The sequence below is a fragment of the Schistocerca americana genome, chromosome 2 (assembly GCF_021461395.2).
Source record: "Schistocerca americana isolate TAMUIC-IGC-003095 chromosome 2, iqSchAmer2.1, whole genome shotgun sequence".
Lineage (NCBI taxonomy): Eukaryota > Metazoa > Arthropoda > Insecta > Orthoptera > Acrididae > Schistocerca > Schistocerca americana.
In genome coordinates this window covers 805,646,604-805,659,926 of record NC_060120.1, presented here as the reverse complement: position 1 = coordinate 805,659,926, position 13,323 = coordinate 805,646,604, and positions in this window count along the sequence as shown.

The following is a 13,323-nucleotide window of genomic DNA, read 5'->3' as shown; positions in this document are numbered from 1 at the left end:
TTGTGTAGAACCCGTTGTCAACGATGTGGAAGGCGTAGTATACCGTTAGCAGAGCCTGTTCCGTTGATAGTGGGAATGAAGCAGTCTGAAATTATGGTGATTCTCATGTACAACTGTGATGGTGTAATCCTAACGCATTACAAAAAAATGGTTCAAATTGCTCTGAGCACTATGGGATTCAACATCTTAGGTCATAAGTCCCCTAGAACTTAGAACTACTTAAACCTAACTAACCTAAGGACAGCACACACACCCATGCCCGAGGCAGGATTCGAACCTGCGACCGTAGCAGTCCCGCGGTTCCGGAATGCAGCGCCAGAACCGCTAGACCACCGCGGCCGGCCTAACGCATTACATTTCTCCACGACAGACCGTCAATGCACAGTATTACTGCTCGCTTTTGGAGCGTCACCTACAACCAGCTTTGCGAAAGAAGCGACGACACTTTCTACGCAACCCGCCCATCCTTTTGCACAACAATGCGCAGGCGCTTACAGCGCAAGCTGTGGCTGCTCTGTTCGATCGACGGGACTGGGAAGTATTATCCCATCCATCATACTCCCCAGACCTAAGTCCTCGTGACTTTGATTTGATTCCGAAGATGAAGGAACCAAATCGTGACATTCGCTTCAGAACTGTTCCAGAGATTCGACAGGCAGCAGACCGCTCCATTCGCACCATCAACAGAACAGGCTCTGCTAAAGGTATACTCCCTTTCCATATCGTTGGCAATGGGTGACTACGTTGAAGGACGGTAACAGGAGCAAACATGTAACTCTTTTGTATCGGTTGTGAATAAATAGTTGCCACTTTGTAAGCTCCAACCCTCGTATATATGGCAACTCTTACTAACGCTGCTATTACACTCTGAAATTATTAAATTGGAGAGAAAGGTGGAGGGAGTACTGGAAGCAGGGGTGTGGCTGGTCAGGAGAGCTAGTCAACGAATGTCATCTGAGTAACAACAGATCCATGTGGGACATTTCAACCGTTGTAAACCGCCCAGATCGACTATTGGTGTTGTAATAATGAGGTTGAAAAGCGAAAAAGAATCACATCCAAACCAATGCCAAAACAAGGCCAGGCGGACCTCGTGTACTCTCGGACAGGAACTGTAGTTGTGGAGAGTGACTGTAGAAGGAATCGTATGAAATGAGCGTCAGGAATCACTTGTGGGTTCAAAAGCGCAACCAGCGGTTCAGCAAACACAATGACTGTGCATAGGGAATTAATAAGAATGGGGTACAACTGTCAAGAAACTTCTCGTAAGCTGCACGTTTCTGTAGTCACTGCTAACTGACGCTGGAGGTGGTGTAGAGAGAGATGCCACTGGACAGTGGATGACTGGACACGACTGATTGGGAGTCATTAATCACGCTATACCCTGTGGCAGTCCGATTGATAGGTCTGGGATTGGTGAATGCCTGGGGAACATTGCCTGCCATCAGGTGTAGTGCCGACAGCAAAGTACTGCCTGACTACGATATTACTGGCACTTGGCCTGCCATCACCGTTATCAGAATGACATTAAAGCTGAGTCGTAATTAAGAAAAGTGCATCGCACTGCGAATGATTTCGAGACAGTGGTACATATATTATCAAGTGTTTCAGTGTGTCGATGAAAATAAGTGACGAATGCAGGTCACAGGAATATATCAGCAGTCAAACTCGCCATTGTGTGTGTTAATGGTTTTTTCACTGTGTACAGCAGTGGTTCCCAACCTGGGGGAAATAAAATGAAATTTTCTGAGGGGTAAAAACCAAACAATTTAATTCTGATTCAGTCACAAAACTAAATTATTTTCTAAAGATCATTACTGTTATCACAATTTTGTAATGACTGTAGTGTTGGTTATATAAGATATCAATAATCACTTTTTCTCAGTTAGTAGCATTAACGAGGTGGAGGTTACAGGTTTTTCACATAGTCCACTCACTATATACATTTGTTGTGCTTTCTCCTGTACATTGCCAACGATAAAAGTGAGACTTATACGTAACAAATGCTAAGTATCTCAAGAAAACTTGTTCTTCAAGCAGTAGATAGTAGCTAGAGTAGTCCAGAAATTGCTTCATTATTCGTATCGAAACAGGTAAGTGAATTAACAGCACGACACAGCAGTAACTACATAAGGGCTACTATAGTGTTATACACAGTTTATTATTATTATTAATAGAGTGGTAAGACGCAAAGCATTAACAGCGCTCAAGTCGTCCAGTTTCTTCCAGTTCAGAAGTAAGAGTGCAGCAATGATGTGATTTATGAAGTACGGTGCACACATTTGAACTTGTTTGATTTTAAATGGGGTTGCAGTGTGCAGGTCAAATAAGTGCCACAGTAATGCAGGGGAAGAGTGTTTTTTAACAAGTGTATACCCTCATTGCGGATAGTTTCCTTTTCTGAGAAAAGGAAACTTGCCATGCATTACGAATCCCCCCACACACACACACACAAATACATACACACACACACACACACACACACACACACACACACACACACATATACACACACACACACTTAATCCACCTCTCATCATTTTAAAAATGTAAGTGTACCAAGAAAAGTGTTTCGTCGTACAGTTTAGTTAGGTGCTAAAGTTGGTTGAATTTTATTTCACGTCTATAGTCACAAACATGTAGATCCTCAGCAATGAGTCAGTTTCAGTCAGCAATGACCATCTTGAGGTCTGTTTTACAAAAAAAATTATAAGAAGCATCTTGTCTCCAGCGCCACTGTTGGAAATGAACAAGAGCGCTGCTCGCAAGACGACTCTTGTATATATTATAATTTATATACGTGTGACGATGCTGGCGCTGATTTTCTGTTTAGCATTTGACAATGCCACGTTGGCTCCGGTATATTAGGACGCGCTTTTTGTATGAAACAGAGCTGAAGATGGTCATTGTTGACCGAAACCGGTAGTCTGAGGACCTATATGTATGTGACCATAGACATGAAATAAAAGAAATTTATTCTGCTTTTTCGGGTCACTGTTCCTTTCGCGACCATGTCGCAGCTTGTGAAGCTAAAGTTGGAGGTAATGTGGGGCAAGTTCGATGCACAGATAGCGGAGGGAGCGGAGGGGGGTGGGGGGTGTTCTGACTACAATGTCTGATGGCACTCAGGGGGTAATGGCCTAAGGAAGGTTCGGAACCACTGGTGAACATTGTCAGCCGTATTATTTACCTACGGTTTGTATCTGTTTTGGCGGCCGGTGTGGCCATGCGATTCTAGGCGCTTCAGTCTGGAACCGCGTGACCGTTAAGGTCGCAGGTTCGAATCCTGCCGCGGGCATGGATGTGTGTGATGTCCTTGGGTTAGTTAGGTTTAAGTAGTTCTAAGTTCTAGGGGACTGATGACCTCATACTTTTAGTCCCATAGTGCTCAGAGCCATTTGTATCTGTTTTCTATAAGACCGAAAATATGCTTTATCAACGACGACATATCACAAACAGGTCAGACACAACATTTCAACATGCATTTGAGAATGGTTATTAAACTGAAATCATGATTGTGTAAAACAAATGAACAATTAACATGGCGGACATTTCCGCCAAAAATTTTTATATGACTGTGGTCCTTCGCGTAGGGTAGCTTAAGATGGCCTTTTGGGCACGACTGTAGGAGTATTTAGCGCACGCGTAGTAAGCTGTGGGGTAGCGGCAGGTCATCCTCGTGCCGCGCCGCGCGTGTCAATCAGCGCCGCGGGCAGCGGGGTTTGGCTTGTGGCGGAAGCTGGCCAGCATGTCTCGGTGCGGGGCGGGGCGGGGGCAGGGCGCGTGTCGCGTGCGGCAGGTGGCGGCCCTGCCTGGGAACGCGGCGCGCCGGCCTTCCCACGGTCCGGGCCTCCGCCGCGGCACACCTGCCGCCGCCTGCCGCCGCCAACGCCACCGCCGCTGCCGCCGCCGCCGCTGCTGCCTCGCACACGCCACTGCGCTTGCGCCGACTCACGCGCGCAGCACGCGACCTCTATAAAGCGAGCAGGCGCGCCAACCTTGCGCCGCACAACGGGCAGGCCGCCATGTGCAGGGGCAGCGAGCAGCAGTGCTGGCAGCGGCAGCGGCGCAGCGCCGGCGTCGACGCGGCTCTGCTGCTGCGAGCGGCGGAGGCCGCCGTCAGGCAGGTAAACCGACCGCTCCGTTTATTACCTGCCTCGCCTATCGCTTACGCCCGTACAATAAAACGAATAAAAACTCTAGCGGCCCTGAAGCACGCTCTGCGCTAAGGGGCGGCTGATTCTAGCGGTGTCGGCAAGCTCGATATCTTTTGGTGACGTTCGCAATACATTGCATCGAAAACAGCCCCCCATAAAAATCGCTCTCATAGTTATCATCACTTATGTCTCGAAGATGTGATTGGGACGAACAAAAGTGATGATTTATCCATTTTATAAGAAACGAGACTGTCTTATGAACTTCTTAAAACAACGTTGTTTCCTGCCTCATTCACGTTTAATAGCAGTATCTTCTCTATTTAGCACTATCCGATTCAGCATCATATGCACATTGACCACTTACTTAAACACTATTTTGTATGACAATATATGGCCCAGGAACTGTTTTTTTTTTTTTTTTTTTTTTTTTTTTTCTGATGAGGTCAGGCGTCGAACTTCTGCCGAACGTCACCAACTGATCTCAGTAGCGGGAAAAAAGAATCTGTGGCGTATGTAGTGATACAAAATAGCGTGCTTTAATTGACAGATGGGTATTGAAATTATCAAAACACTGGCGAAGAACGCCGTGTTACATATTAATACTAAACGTGACTGAAGCAGCAAATTCTGTTGCGTATAAAATGTGCATTTTGTTCTGTCCACTGTAAATTGTCTTTAGAATAATGTGACTGCTACTGGTTTCTTTTTTCAGCAGGGAAACATACTTTTTCCAGTAGTTTTGTTTTATTTGCTCTATTTATTTTGTGCATCATGCATTTCGGGAAATAATTCTCAGTATCAAGTGCTACTTTATTGCTTTATGACAACTCACAAAAAGCAAAAGACACATTTAAGATGTCATAATGTGATAAAACGGGGCTCTGAACAATGGGAATTATTTCTAGAATCACGTAATGCTCAATGAATAAAAATATGAATAAAAAAGCATCGACTGGCAACACCATACTTTTCGATGGTTAAAAATAAAGCTCTCGCAAATACTTGCACTGATAGAAAATACACTAGAAGCAGGTGTGCCAACTTTGCGACGTAGTATAATGTTTGTTTTCCTAGAGTCTTTATATTTGCTAAAAAATATGATGCAATATTTTTCACTACCATGGGATTCCGTACTTATTCTCGTTTGCACGGTGCAAACTCTTAAGTTTTCCTATTTTTTAATACTAGATTCAATGAAAAGTTTGTGTTTTCTCTAGCAGTTTCCGCGACGCTTGGATGTGTTTAGCGATGTAATAAATTGTAATGTCACTCCCTGACAATAATACTGTTAATGGGCTGTTTATGTCAGAATGTTACTTTATTAAAGCATACTAGATAAATTTTCTGTATTGGTATTTTCGGTAACACGCTGCTGTATTAGCCCCCAACTGTTTTTGCATGTGAGAAAGAAACAAGTGAGAGAAATCTCCGCATAAATAGCAACTGTTTACCTCACAGAGATGAGCTGAAGCACATTCTGTAGTTTTGCGAGTAACTATAGCTTGTGAAAGTTCAATAGTGTTCTGAAATATTTGTAAAATTAACAAAATGATAAAAATGTTTACAATCCTTGAAGACGTACTGGCATCAGTATCAATGACAGACTTTTCAGAGTTACCGTCATTTGCTTAATTTATGTATGTGTATATGTTTTTGTGTATGTTTGTGTATGATGGGCCGGGGGGGGGGGGGGGGAGAGGGGGAGGGGATTTTTGTTTTTTTTCTGTGGGCATCACTGGGTGTCAGCCTTCCATGTCCACGTGATCAAATTACGTTCTCTTCATTTTACAGTAACAGCACTGTGTTCATACACAGTGTCTGTCTACTCCGAAGATAATTCTAGAAGCATTTTTTTTTTATATTCCTGGTTTGTTTGCTACGGTGGCGATGTTAATATGTAAAATTAGATGAATATATCACAAAATAATGGCAATAACTATTTTGTCCAGAATTATAAACGTTATGACCAGTAACCCATCGTAGAACAATGAACGGTCATTTTTTATCAAATATCGTAGAACAAAAAAAGACATACACAATTTTGCAGTGATCTAAAATACTACAACATTTATATTGAACGAAAATGGTGCTATTATCAGGCTGACTTAGTTTTCGCTATATATAATGTATGTTTTCTAATGCTATCTCAGTCAATAAGAAAGATTCTATTCTTCAAATTATTATGAAGTGCCACACATCCTTCTTGCTAGTGTGACATGTTACAAAAACGATTCAGATAAAAAAATGTGTTGATGTAAGTAGCTGATGCCAAGTAATTGTACTTTCGCGGTGACCACTTCGTTTATGATGCAGTCTATTGAAAATGTCAACATGCGACAGTGTATCTCCAGACGATACACAACTATTTCAAGAACAGAAAACAAACAGTTCAAGTACTGTATAAATCTGACTACCTCTTTCGTTTTGCATGCTTGCTAGCGCCCTTAGTATTATACTTCCCATTTACACATGACTCAAATATACATTTTCGCTACATTCGTACGTCTTTCAGCGCCACTTGACAGTAAATATTTGGAGTGATCAGTTCAGAGACTGGTTAGGTACTGCACACCACGCTAGTCTGTATTGTGCTAGTATTTTCAAAACCGTGTAGTAGCAACTTATTTGAACCTATTGTCTGTATTGGTCTTCCTGTACCACTTTTATCACTCACACTTCCCTCCGCCGACCACTTTTTGCCTGGAGGATTGTATCACAATATGTGGAATGAGGCTTATATCTGATACGTACTTCTTCTTTTGCTTGTGCTTTTGTCCCGCTCGGCGCACGTCGACATTGTTACTAACTGATTTGGTGAGGTTAATTTAAGCGTCTTTTCGGTAGTGTGCAGGAATTCGGAGCAGTCGCCAGCGGAGACGTTCAATGGGCAGTCTTCAACTACAGTATAAGCTTTACGGTTTTCCTGGTGTTAAAAGACACGAAAGAACTGAGCAACATTCTTTGAAATACAGAACCTAATTCCAGTTTATTTATCCTTAATGAATCTACTGTGACACAATAGTTTGAGAACAGTAGTTTGAGAGCAAATCAGAATTTTATCTGTTTGGATGAAAGTGCGACGACTTTTTCAGTTATTCCATGCCTTAATAACATTTCTACAGCAATAATAATAATTATTATAATTATGCCACGAACTACTTGAAGCGATTGTACCAGTGTAGCAAACACGGAATAAATTTTCAAGCAACAGAAATTATACCATATATTTCTGTGACATCTGCTAATCAATTTGATACGATATAGAGAAAGAGTTCATCAATTCCTAGCTGGGTCTTATGTAAGGATATCATTCATAGTGTCGCACAATTAACTTTTCGGCTAATGTGATCCATAAAGAACGGACTGGGAGAAATCCTTCGCTATCTGAATACTATCTAACACAATCGAAGTATTCTTTTTATGGTGGTAGGATTCAAGTGACACGCTGAGCACCAAGCAACTACCTGTCTCGTTGCTGAAGCCATATTTTGTAGCTGTCCGATGTCTCTTACGAAAGGTCACGTCATTATCTTCAGTTTGACCATTGCTGGTTTCCTCCAGCCATCCACGATTTTCAGCTTTCGGCATCCGAGTTAGTTCTGTCTAGATCATCATGTCGTCTGTCGTCTTGCATGTTTCATCGTCTAGGAAACGTTTAGTTTATTTTCAGCCTGTTCATCCGGCTACGCACCAAGCCCAATTCTCTTCCTGTTTCGTGACAGTGTAACTGTTTTAACATAATGGGGAACAATATAATCCTTATAACCGGGTATCAAACGTTCTGTGAAAAACATACTACTGTAGGCTGTAGACTGTGAAAATGCTACAATGACAACTGCGAGACGGATCTTCGACTTTGCGCGTGTGGTGTACACTATCTAATCAGAAGTATCCGGACATCCAGCCCATCAATGAACATTAATATGGGTGTGTCTACCAATCGCCTTAATGACGGCTTGAACGCTACTGGAGACACTTTGAATGATGTATCTGAATGTCTGAGGAGGAATGGCAGCTGATTCTTCCTCACGAGTCGAAATTAGAGAAAGTAGGGATGTTGCGCCCTGAGGTCTGGAGCAAACTCGGCTTTCTAAATCATCGCAACAGTTCAAATGTTCAAATGTGTGTGAATTCCTAAGGGACCAAATTCCTGAGGTCGTCGGTCCCTAGAATTACACACTACTCAAACTAACTTACGCTAAGAACAACATACACACCCCGAGAGAGGACTCCAACTTCCGGCGGAAGGGGCCACGCAGTCTGTGACATGGCGCCTCAAACCGGGCGGCCACTCCGCGCGGTGGCTCAACAGTGTTCCATTGGTTTCAGTTTAGGACTCTGGGCAGGCCACTCCATTTTACGAATATGATTGTCCACAAAACATTGGCCCACAGATATTACTTTACGACAGCATGAATTGCTACTGATACAATCATTATCCCCGAAATGTTCCTCTAGCCGGCCGGAATGGCCGAGCGGTTCTAGGTGCTACAGTCTGGAACCGCGCGATATGGTCGCAGGTTCGAATCCTGCCTCGGGCATGGATGTGTGTGATGTCCTTAGGTTATCTAGGTTTAAGTAGTTCTAAGTTCTAGGGGACTGATGACCTCAGAAGTTAAGTCCCATAGCGCCTAGAACCGCTCGGCCACTCAGGCCGGCCCAGCTAGCCTCCTAACCAACACAGGCCATCACTGGCACCGAGGCAGAACCAGCTTTCATCAGTAAACATAACATTCCTCCACCCGGCCCTCAAAAATGAACTCTCACTTGACACCTCTGAAGTCGCAAACGGTGGAGGTTTGGGGTCAGTGAATGCCTGCTATAGGGCGTCTGCCTCGGAGCTGTCCTTGAAACAACTGATTCGTAAGAATTGGTTGTGTCACTGCGGTGTCATCTGCTGCTCCAGTTGGTGCTTCAGACGCAGTACTATGTGCTAGAGTCATACGCCGAACGGGATGGTCTCCCCTCTCGGTAGGGCCACGAGGCCGTCTGGAGCCCGGTCTTATTGCGACTGTACATTCTCGTGACCACCGCTGGCGGCAATCGTGTGTGGTGGCTACATTCCTGCCACGTCTTTCTGCAATATCGCATAAGGGACATCCAGCTTTCACGTGTAGTGGCTACATTCCTGCCAAGTCTTTCTGCAATATCGCAGAAGGGACATCCAGCTTCTCGTACTCCCATGACACGACCTTATTCAAACTCAGTGAGGCGCTGATAAAGGGGTGTTTGTCGTGTTAAAGGCATTCTTGACTAACATCAGCTCATCGCGTCTACTCTCAAATGTAGCTAACGCTCACGACCGTTGAAGTGTGTATTTAACGCAAACCTGGTTTGCATCCCCATAGTGTCACTACTAGCTTCTCTCTTACGCAACTGGCACGAAATTTTAATACACATCATCTTTCACGCTACCAACTTCCCTTCTTAGTGCTGCTCGACCATTATACCCCATTCTTTTTAACGCCCCACTCACAATGATTGTGCTAGCTGGAGCGCTGGTAGCACTTTGCAATTCAAGAGTGATTTCGTCCACTGAGTTCATGCGATTTTTTTACCACCATGCTCTACCGAGCTCGATAATACATGATGTGTGCCTGCTCATGGTTTGGCTTTATTTGTTCCTTGGCGTTTCAATTTCGCAATTACATCAGTCTGTTAGGGCAGCTTTAGAAGGGTCGAAATGTCCCGGTGGATTTGGTACTCAGGTGAAATCCAATGACTCACCCTCATACCAAGTTATAGTTGGAGTCACGAATGATGACGGTCGAGTTTAAGCTTCTTCTGCCCACCTACTTCACGCGTCCTCCGACAGCCAATGAGCGTTCAGCAGTATTCTGAGCGCTCTGCTGGGAATGTTGTATGCAGTGCAATCGCGCAGCTTGATCGTAGCGAAATGTTTAGCGAATTTTTATTCATTTGTTGCGAGTTGTCATGGCTGGTGCCGGTCGCAATGGCCGAGCGGTTCTAACACTTCAGTCCGGTACCGCGCGGCTGCTACGGTCGCAGGTTCGAGTCCTGCCTTGGGCATGGATGTGTGTGATGTCCTTAGGTTAGTTAGGTTTAAGTAGTTCTAAGTTCTAGGGGACTGATGACCTCCGATGTTAATTCCCATAGTGCTCAGAGCCATTTGAACCTTTTTTTTTCATGGCTGTTGGGGGTGGTAAGCGACAAATTCTACATATGCATGCGAGAGTCATAATTTGCGGGATACACTGCTTCGTCAAGCGCAAAGCACGCGTATGTATGTACCGCAGTTGTCGCCTGGAACTGCCAGCAATGAAATCCTCGTCCTTGTCTCGAATTGCGCGGACGACTATCGTTCGTCGGTCGCACTATAGTGAGCTCTGCTGACGAACCCACTGAGCCGTTACAGCTCCTCCGCTGGCGACACAATATTCACCGCCTCCTTTTATGCTGGTGGTTCCGGGTTCTGCAGCTGGTGGCATCTAGTGGTCAGTTCCGCATTACGTAGCGATGTCTGAGTGCTTTTGATCACATTTTATGCACGACTAACGGCTGTCCTTTATGTACGAAGGAAAGACCGGCAAGAGAAATACCTCGAAAATAATAGCAGTTCATTCTACTAAACGCTATTGTGTCAAGCCACATCCTCAAAAGTCGTCTGTAACACCGTATTTCAAAGGAATCATTTTTTCAATCGTTTCATTCCTGTCTGCTCCTCTCCACGTTTGCCGTCCTTGCAGACCTGTGCTGCAAACATTTTCAGGAATTTTGTTCTGGTATCTAGATTTACAGTTCTGGATGTCAGCAGTCAGCAGCTGATTCTTTTTATTACTCTTTCTCTTCCTCTGTGCAGTCTTTTTTCTGAGCAGTTCATCCACCTTCTTTAACGTTAGACATGTAACCTTTCCTGCGTACACCATAATCCTAGAGTTTTCGTGTTGTTTGTATGCTTATTATCGGCATTATTCAATGCTCATAAAGTGTACTGTAGCTGTGTTACTATTGCATTCCGCCGGGAAAAATCGTGTTCGAATATGACAAAGAGGGAGAGAGAGAGATAGAGAGAGAGAGAGAGAGAGGGAGGGAGGGAGGCTGCTTGTGAAACTTAACAAGAATGTTCAATAATTAGCTGATTTCGCCTTAGAAGTAGAATTCATTTTATATATGTCAGTATTCGTTCCTACTTCCGTTCAAAATGTTTCAGCAGGTGATTATTTTTTTAAATAGTTTTCGGGGTACGTATCTAACGGATTTGAGGAGCAACAAAAATATGTTTTAATATTTCATATAATTAATAAACCAAAATTTACAAAATTAAAATGCTCTCATAATCTGGTCATTAACAAGCATAACCTTATGTTAATGGTTTCACACATTGACACAAGTATTACAATTAAAAAGTTTGTTTATGAGTCGAGGAGCCAACGGCCTTGCCCCAGTGTAATTCCGGTTCCGTCAGATCACCGAAGTGAAGCGTTGTGGATGGGTCTCCTACCAGGTCTACCGACTGCTGTTGGCAAGTGGGGTGCACTCAGCCCTTGTGAGGCCAGTTGAAGAACTTCTTGATTGAGAATTAACGACACCGGTCACGAAAACTGACAACGACCGGGAGAGCTGATCGCGTGCCCCTCCATATCTGAATCCAGTGACGCCTAAGGGTTGAGGATGACACGGCAGCCGGTCGGTTATGTTGGACCTTCAAGACGAGTTCGGACGGTGTTTGTTTGTTTTATGTCTTGAGGGAGCGCAACTCACGGCCCGCAAATTACCGAGAATATATTCATCCACTTTTTGATAATGAGAGCACATACCGACTTCCAACAAGCTTTATACATTTCATACCTTTCTGAAACTTTTTCTCGAGGACGCACCCAAAAAAATAAAAGGAGAAGAAGAGTTTATCGCTTACTATATTTTCGCTGTTAATGTAATAAAACTTTAACATCAAGCATGATATTTTGATTTATTAGTGTTGCATTTTTACTACTAAAGCCATTCGGAATACATTTTGCGGACAGTATCCACATATACCACTGAATGTTCGCGCAAAGCATTATCATTGTACGACACATAGTTCAGTAGATACGACATCATAAACACAGAGATGCGTGAAAAATTTGCTTTTTTCTTTAATCTGTGGGTGAATAATCCAATGAGATTACTTTCTTCCTATGGGGCACCTCTACGTGATTGTCACTGTTAGTGAGATGGCACTGTGGCGTCTGCAGGCACAGCCTTGTCAATCACTACTGTGCGCAAATGATTCAAAACAGCAGTCATTTTTAACATTTTTTTCTTAAAGATTTCGCAAAAAGCTAGCTTCGTGGCATTTAAGATTGGGCATTTTATTATGCTGTGAATAAGTATTATAATAGCGGATGTTTGAGGATATAATAATGGTAACATCAATGCGGATGCTTCGGTGACAGTTTCATTGCATTATTATCGAAGTAAAGTCTCATTTACCGTTACGTGGCTGAGCGTATCCATTTCCGGACTTCCCCAACCGAGTAGTATCTCTGAATATCTTCGGCTCTCGAAAAGTCTGCGCCAGTGACCAGCGAAGCTAAACACTGGGCCACGGATGCAGCCTCGCATATGGCTCTAAGCACTATGGGACTTAACATCTGAGGTCATCAGCCCCCTAGACTTAAACATAACTAACCTAAGGATATCACACACATCCATACCCGAGGCTGGATTCGAACCTGCGACCGTAGCAGCCACGTGGTTCCGGACTGAAGCGCCTAGAACCGCTCGACCGCAGCGGCCGGCACAGCCTCGTATACAATTGGTATTGTTACATTACAGGAAATCCAGCGACCAGCCACAAGTTTTCTTGAAACGATTTTATTGTACCATTTGGCCCTGAGTCCATTGTCAGACGGTAGCGTTGACTTCTTGCAAGTTTTGCTTTTGTGTCCTTTGCTAGCTGTGCACTCTGACTGTTGTTCTTGATGTTCACTTTAGTATACTTTGGAATCGCTTTTTCAACTAGACACTTTTTGTTAAATGCTGTAGTAAGTATTATTTTCATTAGTCGAAGCTTGCACTTTCTGAAGTCGTCCACAGTTCACTTTACCTGGCGAGGTAACGACATCATTTTACCCATTTTGTTCTCCAACCAAAATGTGCTATGACCTAATACTTGCTCCTGTACCATGTCAATTCAACAGAAAATTTAATAAAAGCGGGGGTG